We start from the raw sequence: 12735 nt of genomic DNA on the forward strand, positions 1-12735 counted from the left end.
CCTAACCCTAACACTATCCTAGGGCTGATGCTAACCCTAACCCTAACCCTAACACTATCCCAGGGCTGATGCTAACCCTAACCCTGACACTATCCTAGGGCTGATGCTAACCCTAACCCTAACCCTAACACTATCCCAGGGCTGATGCTAACCCTAACCCTAACACTATCCTAGGGCTGATGCTAACCCTAACCCTAACCCTAACACTACCCTAGGGCTGATGCTAACCCTAACACTGACAGTATCCTAGGGCTGATGCTAACCCTAACCCTAACCCTAACACTATCCCAGGGCTGATGCTAACCCTAACCCTAACACTATCCTAGGGCTGATGCTAACCCTAACCCTAACCCTAACACTACCCTAGGGCTGATGCTAACCCTAACCCTAACACTATCCTAGGGCTGATGGTAACCCTAACCCTAACACTATCCTGGGCCTGATGCTAACGCTAACCCTAACCCTAACACTATCCAGGGCTGATGCTAACCCTAACCCTAACACTATCCTAGGCCTGATGATAACCCTAACCCTAACCCTAACACTATCCTAGGTCTGATGCTAACCCTAACCCTAACACTATCCTAGGGCTGATGCTAAAACTAAGCCTAACCCTAACACTATCCTAGGGCTGATGCTAACCCTAACCCTAACACTATCCTAGGGCTGATGCTAACCCTAACCCTAACCCTAACACTATCCCAGGGCTGATGCTAACCCTAACCCTAACACTATCCTAGGGCTGATGCTAACCCTAACCCTAACCCTAACACTATCCCAGGGCTGATGCTAACCCTAACCCTAACACTATCCTAGGGCTGATGCTAACCCTAACCCTAACCCTAACACTACCCTAGGGCTGATGCTAACCCTAACCCTAACACTATCCTAGGGCTGATGGTAACCCTAACCCTAACCGTAACATTATCCCAGGGCTGATGGTAACCCTAACCCTAACACTATCCTAGGGCTGATGCTAACCCTAACCCTAACGCTAACACTATACTAGGGCTGATGCTAACCCTAACCCAAACCCTAACACTATCCTAGAGCTGATGCTAACCCTAACCCTAACCCTAACCCTAACCCTAATACTATCCTAGGGCTGATGCTAACCCTAACCCTAACCCTAACACTATCCTAGGGCTGATGCTAACCCTAACACTAACACTATCCTAGGGCTGATGCTAACCCTAACCCTAACCCTAACACTATCCTAGGGCTGATGCTAACCCTAACCCTAAGACTATCCTAGGGCTGATACTACCCCTAACCCTAACCCTAACACTATCCTAGGGCTGATGCTAACCCTAACCTTAACACTATCATAGGCCTGATGATAACCCTAACCCTAACCCTAACATTATCCTAGGGCTGATGCTAACCCTAATCCTAACACTATCCTAGGGCTGATGCTAACCCTAACCCTCACCCTAACACTATCCTAGGGCTGATGCTAACCCTAACCCAAACACTATCCTAGGGCTGATGCTAACCCTAACCCTAACCCTAACACTATCCTAGGGCTGATGCTAACCCTAACGCTAACCCTAACACTATCCTTGAACTAATGCTAACCCTAACCCTAACCCTAACACTATCCTAGGCCTGATGATAACCCTAACCCTAACCCTAACACTATCCTAGGGTTTATGTTAACTCTAACCCTAACACTATCCTAGGGCTGATGCTAACCCTAACCCTAACCCTAACACTATCCTAGGGCGGATGCTAACCCTAACCCTAACCCTAACACTATCCTAGGGCTGATGCTAACCATAACACTAACACTATCCTAGGGCTGATGCTAACCATAACCCTAACCCTAACACTATCCTAGGGCGGATGCTAACCCTAACCCTAACCCTAACACTATCCTAGGGCTGATGCTAACCATAACACTAACACTATCCTAGGGCTCATGCTAACCCTAACCCTAACCCTAACACTATCCTAGGGCTGATGCTAACCCTAACCCTAACTCTAACACTATCTTAGGGCTGATGCTAACCCTAACCCTAACCCTAACACTATCCTAGGGCGGATGCTCACCCTAACTCTAACCCTAACACTATCCTAGGGCTGATGCTAACCATAACACTAACACTATCCTAGGGCTGATGCTAACCCTAACCTTAACCCTAACACTATCCTAGGGCTGATGCTAACCCTAACCTTAACCCTAACACTATCCAACGGCTGATGCTAACCCTAACCTTAACCCTAACACTATCCTAGGCCTGATGCTAACCCTACCCTAACCCTAACACTATCCTAGGGCTGATGCTAACCCTAACCCTAACACTATCCTAGGGCTGATGCTGACCCTAACCCTAACCCTAACACTATCCTAGGGCTGATGCTAACCCTAACCCTAACAATATCCTAGGCCTGCTGATAACCCTAAGCCTAACCCTAACACTATCCTAGGGCTGATGCTAACCCTAACCCTAACACTATCCTAGGGCTGATGCTAACCCTAACCCTAACCCTAACACTATGCTAGGGCTGATGCTAAACCTAACCCTAACCCTAACGCTATCCTAGGGCTGATTCTAACCGTAACCCTAACACTATCCTAGGCCTGATGCTAACCCTAACCCTTACCCTAACACTATCCTAGGGCTGATGCTAAACCTAACCATAACCCTAACACTATCCTAGGGCTGATGCTAACCCTAACCCTAACCCTAACACTATCCTAGGGCTGATGCTAACCTTAACCCTAACACTATCCTAGGCCTGATGCTAACCCTAACCCTAACACTATCCTAGGGCTGATGCTAACCCTAACCCTAACACTAACACTATCCAAGGCCTGATGCTAACCCTATCCCTAACCCTAACACTCTCCTAGGGCTGAGGCTAACCCTAACCCTAACACTATCCGAGGGCTGAAGCTAACCCTAACCCTAACCCAAACACTATCCTAGGGTTGATGCTAACCCTAACCCTAACACTATCCTAGGGCTGATGCTAACCCTAACCCTAACCCTAACACTACCCTAGGGCTGATGCTAACCCTAACACTGACAGTATCCTAGGGCTGATGCTAACCCTAACCCTAACCCTAACACTATCCCAGGGCTGATGCTACTCCTAACCCTAACACTATCCTAGGGCTGATGCTAACCCTAACCCTAACCCTAACACTACCCTAGGGCTGATGCTAACCCTAACCCTAACACTATCCTAGGGCTGATGGTAACCCTAACCCTAACACTATCCTGGGCCTGATGCTAACGCTAACCCTAACCCTAACACTACCCTAGGGCTGATGCTAACCCTAACCCTAACACTATCCTAGGGCTGATGGTAACCCTAACCCTAACACTATCCTGGGCCTGATGCTAACGCTAACCCTAACCCTAACACTATCCTAGGGCTGATGCTAACCCTAACCCTAACACTATCCTAGGCCTGATGATAACCCTAACCCTAACCCTAACACTATCCTAGGTCTGATGCTAACCCTAACCCTAACACTATCCTAGGGCTGATGCTAAAACTAACCCTAACCCTAACACTATCCTAGGGCTGATGCTAACCCTAACCCTAACACTATCCTAGGGCTGATGCTAACCCTAACCCTAACCCTAACACTATCCCAGGGCTGATGCTAACCCTAACCCTAACACTATCCTAGGGCTGATGCTAACCCTAACCCTAACCCTAACACTATCCCAGGGCTGATGCTAACCCTAACCCTAACACTATCCTAGGGCTGATGCTAACCGTAACCCTAACCCTAACACTACCCTAGGGCTGATGCTAACCCTAACCCTAACACTATCCTAGGGCTGATGGTAACCCTAACCCTAACCGTAACATTATCCCAGGGCTGATGGTAACCCTAACCCTAACACTATCCTAGGGCTGATGCTAACCCTAACCCTAACGCTAACACTATACTAGGGCTGATGCTAACCCTAACCCAAACCCTAACACTATCCTAGAGCTGATGCTAACCCTAACCCTAACCCTAACCCTAACCCTAATACTATCCTAGGGCTGATGCTAACCCTAACCCTAACCCTAACACTATCCTAGGGCTGATGCTAACCCTAACACTAACACTATCCTAGGGCTGATGCTAACCCTAACCCTAACCCTAACACTATCCTAGGGCTGATGCTAACCCTAACCCTAACACTATCCTAGGGCTGATACTACCCCTAACCCTAACCCTAACACTATCCTAGGGCTGATGCTAACCCTAACCTTAACACTATCATAGGCCTGATGATAACCCTAACCCTAACCCTAACATTATCCTAGGGCTGATGCTAACCCTAATCCTAACACTATCCTAGGGCTGATGCTAACCCTAACCCTCACTCTAACACTATCCTAGGGCTGATGCTAACCCTAACCCAAACACTATCCTAGGGCTGATGCTAACCCTAACCCTAACCCTAACACTATCCTAGGGCTGATGCTAACCCTAACGCTAACCCTAACACTATCCTTGAACTAATGCTAACCCTAACCCTAACCCTAACACTATCCTAGGCCTAATGATAACCCTAACCCTAACCCTAACACTATCCTAGGGTTTATGTTAACTCTAACCCTAACACTATCCTAGAGCTGATGCTAACCCTAACCCTAACCCTAACCCTAACCCTAATACTTTCCTAGGGCTGATGCTAACCCTAACCCTAACCCTAACACTATCCTAGGGCTGATGCTAACCCTAACACTAACACTATCCTAGGGTTGATGCTAACCCTAACCCTAACCCTAACACTATCCTAGGGCTGATGCTAACCCTAACCCTAACACTATCCTAGGGCTGATACTAACCCTAACCCTAACCCTAACACTATCCTAGGGCTGATGCTAACCCTAACCTTAACACTATCATAGGCCTGATGATAACCCTAACCATAACCCTAACAGTATCCTAGGGCTGATGCTAACCCTAACCATAACCCTAACAGTATCCTAGGGCTGATGCTAACCCTAACCCTAACCCTACAACTATCTTGGGCCTGATGCTAACCCTAACGCTAACCCTAACACTATCCTTGAACTAATGCTAACCCTAACCCTAACCCTAACACAATCCTAGGCCTGATGATAACCCTAACCCTAACCCTAACACTATCCTAGGCCTGATGATAACCCTAACCCTAACCCTAACACTATCCTAGGGTTTATGTTAACTCTAACCCTAACACTATCCTAGGGCTGATGCTAAACCTAACCCTAACCCTAACACTATCCTAGGGCGGATGCTAACCCTAACCCTAACCCTAACTCTATCCTAGGGCTGATGCTAACCATAACACTAACACTATCCTAGGGCTGATGCTAACCCTAACCCTACCCCTAACACTATCCTAGGGCGGATGCTAACCCTAACCCTAACCCTAACACTATCCTAGGGCTGATGCTAACCATAACACTAACACTATCCTAGGGCTGATGCTAACCCTAACCCTAACCCTAACACTATCCTAGGGCTGATGCTAACCCTAACCCTAACTCTAACACTATCTTAGGGCTGATGCTAACCCTAACCCTAACCCTAACACTATCCTAGGGCGGATGCTCACCCTAACCCTAACCCTAACACTATCCTCGGGTAGATGCTAACCATAAAACTAACACTATCCTAGGGCTGATGCTAACCCTAACCTTAACCCTAACACTATCCTAGGGCTGATGCTAACCCTAACCTTAACCCTAACACTATCCTACGGCTGATGCTAACCCTAACCTTAACCCTAACACTATCCTAGGCCTGATGCTAACCCTAACCCTAACCCTAACACTATCCTAGGGCTGATGCTAACCCTAACCCTAACACTATCCTAGGGCTGATGCTGACCCTAACCCTAACCCTAACATTATCCTAGGGCTGATGCTAACCCTAACCCTAACAATATCCTAGGCCTGATGATAACCCTAACCCTAACCCTAACACTATCCTAGGTCTGATGCTAACCCTAACCCTAACACTATCCTAGGGCTGATGCTAAAACTAACCCTAACCCTAACACTATCCTAGGGCTGATGCTAACCCTAACCCTAACACTATCCTAGGGCTGATGCTAACCCTAACCCTAACCCTAACACTATCCCAGGGCTGATGCTAACCCTAACCCTGACACTATCCTAGGGCTGATGCTAACCCTAACCCTAACCCTAACACTATCCCAGGGCTGATGCTAACCCTAACCCTAACACTATCCTAGGGCTGATGCTAACCCTAACCCTAACCCTAACACTACCCTAGGGCTGATGCTAACCCTAACACTGACAGTATCCTAGGGCTGATGCTAACCCTAACCCTAACCCTAACACTATCCCAGGGCTGATGCTAACCCTAACCCTAACACTATCCTAGGGCTGATGCTAACCCTAACCCTAACCCTAACACTACCCTAGGGCTGATGCTAACCCTAACCCTAACACTATCCTAGGGCTGATGGTAACCCTAACCCTAACACTATCCTGGGCCTGATGCTAACGCTAACCCTAACCCTAACACTATCCTAGGGCTGATGCTAACCCTAACCCTAACACTATCCTAGGCCTGATGCTAACCCTAACCCTTACCCTAACACTATCCTAGGGCTGATGCTAAACCTAACCATAACCCTAACACTATCCTAGGGCTGATGCTAACCCTAACCCTAACCCTAACACTATCCTAGGGCTGATGCTAACCCTAACCCTAACACTATCCTAGGCCTGATGCTAACCCTCACCCTAACACTATCCTAGGGCTGATGCTAACCCTAAACCTAACACTAACACTATCCAAGGCCTGATGCTAACCCTATCCCTAACCCTAACACTCTCCTAGGGCTGAGGCTAACCCTAACCCTAACACTATCCGAGGGCTGAAGCTAACCCTAACCCTAACCCAAACACTATCCTAGGGTTGATGCTAACCCTAACCCTAACACTATCCTAGGGCTGATGCTAACCCTAACCCTAACCCTAACACTACCCTAGGGCTGATGCTAACCCTAACACTGACAGTATCCTAGGGCTGATGCTAACCCTAACCCTAACCCTAACACTATCCCAGGGCTGATGCTAACCCTAACCCTAACACTATCCTAGGGCTGATGCTAACCCTAACCCTAACCCTAACACTACCCTAGGGCTGATGCTAACCCTAACCCTAACACTATCCTAGGGCTGATGGTAACCCTAACCGTAACACTATCCTGGGCCTGATGCTAACGCTAACCCTAACCCTAACACTACCCTAGGGCTGATGCTAACCCTAACCCTAACACTATCCTAGGGCTGATGGTAACCCTAACCCTAACACTATCCTGGGCCTGATGCTAACGCTAACCCTAACCCTAACACTATCCTAGGGCTGATGCTAACCCTAACCCTAACACTATCCTAGGCCTGATGATAACCCTAACCCTAACCCTAACACTATCCTAGGTCTGATGCTAACCCTAACCCTAACACTATCCTAGGGCTGATGCTAAAACTAACCCTAACCCTAACACTATCCTAGGGCTGATGCTAACCCTAACCCTAACACTATCCTAGGGCTGATGCTAACCCTAACCCTAACCCTAACACTATCCCAGGGCTGATGCTAACCCTAACCCTAACACTATCCTAGGGCTGATGCTAACCCTAACCCTAACCCTAACACTATCCCAGGGCTGATGCTAACCCTAACCCTAACACTATCCTAGGGCTGATGCTAACCGTAACCCTAACCCTAACACTACCCTAGGGCTGATGCTAACCCTAACCCTAACACTATCCTAGGGCTGATGGTAACCCTAACCCTAACCGTAACATTATCCCAGGGCTGATGGTAACCCTAACCCTAACACTATCCTAGGGCTGATGCTAACCCTAACCCTAACGCTAACACTATACTAGGGCTGATGCTAACCCTAACCCAAACCCTAACACTATCCTAGAGCTGATGCTAACCCTAACCCTAACCCTAACCCTAACCCTAATACTATCCTAGGGCTGATGCTAACCCTAACCCTAACCCTAACACTATCCTAGGGCTGATGCTAACCCTAACACTAACACTATCCTAGGGCTGATGCTAACCCTAACCCTAACCCTAACACTATCCTAGGGCTGATGCTAACCCTAACCCTAACACTATCCTAGGGCTGATACTACCCCTAACCCTAACCCTAACACTATCCTAGGGCTGATGCTAACCCTAACCTTAACACTATCATAGGCCTGATGATAACCCTAACCCTAACCCTAACATTATCCTAGGGCTGATGCTAACCCTAATCCTAACACTATCCTAGGGCTGATGCTAACCCTAACCCTCACTCTAACACTATCCTAGGGCTGATGCTAACCCTAACCCAAACACTATCCTAGGGCTGATGCTAACCCTAACCCTAACACTAACAATATCCTAGGCCTGATGATAACCCTAACCCTAACCCTAACACTATCCTAGGGTTTATGTTAACTCTAACCCTAACACTATCCTAGAGCTGATGCTAACCCTAACCCTAACCCTAACCCTAACCCTAATACTTTCCTAGGGCTGATGCTAACCCTAACCCTAACCCTAACACTATCCTAGGGCTGATGCTAACCCTAACACTAACACTATCCTAGGGTTGATGCTAACCCTAACCCTAACCCTAACACTATCCTAGGGCTGATGCTAACCCTAACCCTAACACTATCCTAGGGCTGATACTAACCCTAACCCTAACCCTAACACTATCCTAGGGCTGATGCTAACCCTAACCTTAACACTTTCATAGGCCTGATGATAACCCTAACCATAACCCTAACAGTATCCTAGGGCTGATGCTAACCCTAACCATAACCCTAACAGTATCCTAGGGCTGATGCTAACCCTAACCCTAACCCTACAACTATCTTGGGCCTGATGCTAACCCTAACGCTAACCCTAACACTATCCTTGAACTAATGCTAACCCTAACCCTAACCCTAACACAATCCTAGGCCTGATGATAACCCTAACCCTAACCCTAACACTATCCTAGGCCTGATGATAACCCTAACCCTAACCCTAACACTATCCTAGGATTTATGTTAACTCTAACCCTAACACTATCCTAGGGCTGATGCTAAACCTAACCCTAACCCTAACACTATCCTAGGGCGGATGCTAACCCTAACCCTAACCCTAACTCTATCCTAGGGCTGATGCTAACCATAACACTAACACTATCCTAGGGCTGATGCTAACCCTAACCCTACCCCTAACACTATCCTAGGGCGGATGCTAACCCTAACCCTAACCCTAACACTATCCTAGGGCTGATGCTAACCATAACACTAACACTATCCTAGGGCTGATGCTAACCCTAACCCTAACCCTAACACTATCCTAGGGCTGATGCTAACCCTAACCCTAACTCTAACACTATCTTAGGGCTGATGCTAACCCTAACCCTAACCCTAACACTATCCTAGGGCGGATGCTCACCCTAACCCTAACCCTAACACTATCCTCGGGTAGATGCTAACCATAAAACTAACACTATCCTAGGGCTGATGCTAACCCTAACCTTAACCCTAACACTATCCTAGGGCTGATGCTAACCCTAACCTTAACCCTACCACTATCCTACGGCTGATGCTAACCCTAACCTTAACCCTAACACTATCCTAGGCCTGATGCTAACCCTAACCCTAACCCTAACACTATCCTAGGGCTGATGCTAACCCTAACCCTAACACTATCCTAGGGCTGATGCTGACCCTAACCCTAACCCTAACATTATCCTAGGGCTGATGCTAACCCTAACCCTAACAATATCCTAGGCCTGATGATAACCCTAACCCTAACCCTAACACTATCCTAGGTCTGATGCTAACCCTAACCCTAACACTATCCTAGGGCTGATGCTAAAACTAACCCTAACCCTAACACTATCCTAGGGCTGATGCTAACCCTAACCCTAACACTATCCTAGGGCTGATGCTAACCCTAACCCTAACCCTAACACTATCCCAGGGCTGATGCTAACCCTAACCCTGACACTATCCTAGGGCTGATGCTAACCCTAACCCTAACCCTAACACTATCCCAGGGCTGATGCTAACCCTAACCCTAACACTATCCTAGGGCTGATGCTAACCCTAACCCTAACCCTAACACTACCCTAGGGCTGATGCTAACCCTAACACTGACAGTATCCTAGGGCTGATGCTAACCCTAACCCTAACCCTAACACTATCCCAGGGCTGATGCTAACCCTAACCCTAACACTATCCTAGGGCTGATGCTAACCCTAACCCTAACCCTAACACTACCCTAGGGCTGATGCTAACCCTAACCCTAACACTATCCTAGGGCTGATGGTAACCCTAACACTAACACTATCCTGGGCCTGATGCTAACGCTAACCCTAACCCTAACACTATCCTAGGGCTGATGCTAACCCTAACCCTAACAATATCCTAGGCCTGATGATAACCCTAACCCTAACCCTAACACTATCCTAGGTCTGATGCTAACCCTAACCCTAACACTATCCTAGGGCTGATGCTAAAACTAACCCTAACCCTAACACTATCCTAGGGCTGATGCTAACCCTAACCCTAACACTATCCTAGGGCTGATGCTAACCCTAACCCTAACCCTAACACTATCGCAGGGCTGATGCTAACCCTAACCCTAACACTATCCTAGGGCTGATGCTAACCCTAACCCTAACCCTAACACTATCCCAGGGCTGATGCTAACCCTAACCCTAACACTATCCTAGGGCTGATGGTAACCCTAACCCTAACCGTAACATTATCCCAGGGCTGATGGTAACCCTAACCCTAACACTATCCTAGGGCTGATGCTAACCCTAACCCTAACCCTAACCCTAACACTACCCTAGGGCTGATGCTAACCCTAACCCTAACACTATCCTAGGGCTGATGGTAACCCTAACCCTAACCGTAACATTATCCCAGGGCTGATGGTAACCCTAACCCTAACACTATCCTAGGGCTGATGCTAACCCTAACCCTAATGCTAACACTATACTAGGGCTGATGCTAACCCTAACCCAAACCCTAACACTATCCTAGAGCTGATGCTAACCCTAACCCTAACCCTAACCCTAACCCTAATACTATCCTAGGGCTGATGCTAACCCTAACCCTAACCCTAACACTATCCTAGGGCTGATGCTAACCCTAACACTAACACTATCCTAGGGCTGATGCTAACCCTAACCCTAACCCTAACACTATCCTAGGGCTGATGCTAACCCTAACCCTAACCCTAACACTATCCTAGGGCTGATGCTAACCATAACACTAACACTATCCTAGGGCTGATGCTAACCCTAACCCTAACCCTAACACTATCCTAGGGCTGATGCTAACCCTAACCCTAACTCTAACACTATCTTAGGGCTGATGCTAACCCTAACCCTAACCCTAACACTATCCTAGGGCGGATGCTCACCCTAACCCTAACCCTAACACTATCCTCGGGTTCATGCTAACCATAACACTAACACTATCCTAGGGCTGATGCTAACCCTAACCTTAACCCTAACACTATCCTAGGGCTGATGCTAACCCTAACCTTAACCCTAACACTATCCTACGGCTGATGCTAACCCTAACCTTAACCCTAACACTATCCTAGGCCTGATGCTAACCCTAACCCTAACCCTAACACTATCCTAGGGCTGATGCTAACCCTAACCCTAACACTATCCTAGGGCTGATGCTGACCCTAACCCTAACCCTAACATTATCCTAGGGCTGATGCTAACCCTAACCCTAACAATATCCTAGGCCTGATGATAACCCTAACCCTAACCCTAACACTATCCTAGGTCTGATGCTAACCCTAACCCTAACACTATCCTAGGGCTGATGCTAAAACTAACCCTAACCCTAACACTATCCTAGGGCTGATGCTAACCCTAACCCTAACACTATCCTAGGGCTGATGCTAACCCTAACCCTAACCCTAACACTATCCCAGGGCTGATGCTAACCCTAACCCTGACACTATCCTAGGGCTGATGCTAACCCTAACCCTAACCCTAACACTATTCCAGGGCTGTTGCTAACCCTAAACCTAACACTATCCTAGGGCTGATGCTAACCCTAACCCTAACCCTAACACTACCCTAGGGCTGATGCTAACCCTAACACTGACAGTATCCTAGGGCTGATGCTAACCCTAACCCTAACACTATCCTAGGGCTGATGCTAACTCTAACCCTAACCCTAACACTATCCCAGGGCTGATGCTAACCCTAACCCTAACACTATCCTAGGGCTGATGCTAACCCTAACCCTAACCCTAACACTATCCCAGGGCTGATGCTAACCCTAACCCTAACACTATCCTAGGGCTGATGCTAACCGTAACCCTAACCCTAACACTACCCTAGGGCTGATGCTAACCCTAACCCTAACACTATCCTAGGGCTGATGGTAACCCTAACCCTAACCGTAACATTATCCCAGGGCTGATGGTAACCCTAACCCTAACACTATCCTAGGGCTGATGCTAACCCTAACCCTAACGCTAACACTATACTAGGGCTGATGCTAACCCTAACCCAAACCCTAACACTATCCTAGAGCTGATGCTAACCCTAACCCTAACCCTAACCCTAACCCTAATACTATCCTAGGGCTGAAGCTAACCCTAACCCTAACCCTAACACTATCCTAGGGCTGATGCTAACCCTAACACTAACACTATCCTAGGGCTGATGCTATCCCTAACCCTAACCCTAACACTATCCTAGGGCT

Source organism: Lemur catta, chromosome 8, assembly GCF_020740605.2.
Source record: "Lemur catta isolate mLemCat1 chromosome 8, mLemCat1.pri, whole genome shotgun sequence".
NCBI lineage: Eukaryota > Metazoa > Chordata > Mammalia > Primates > Lemuridae > Lemur > Lemur catta.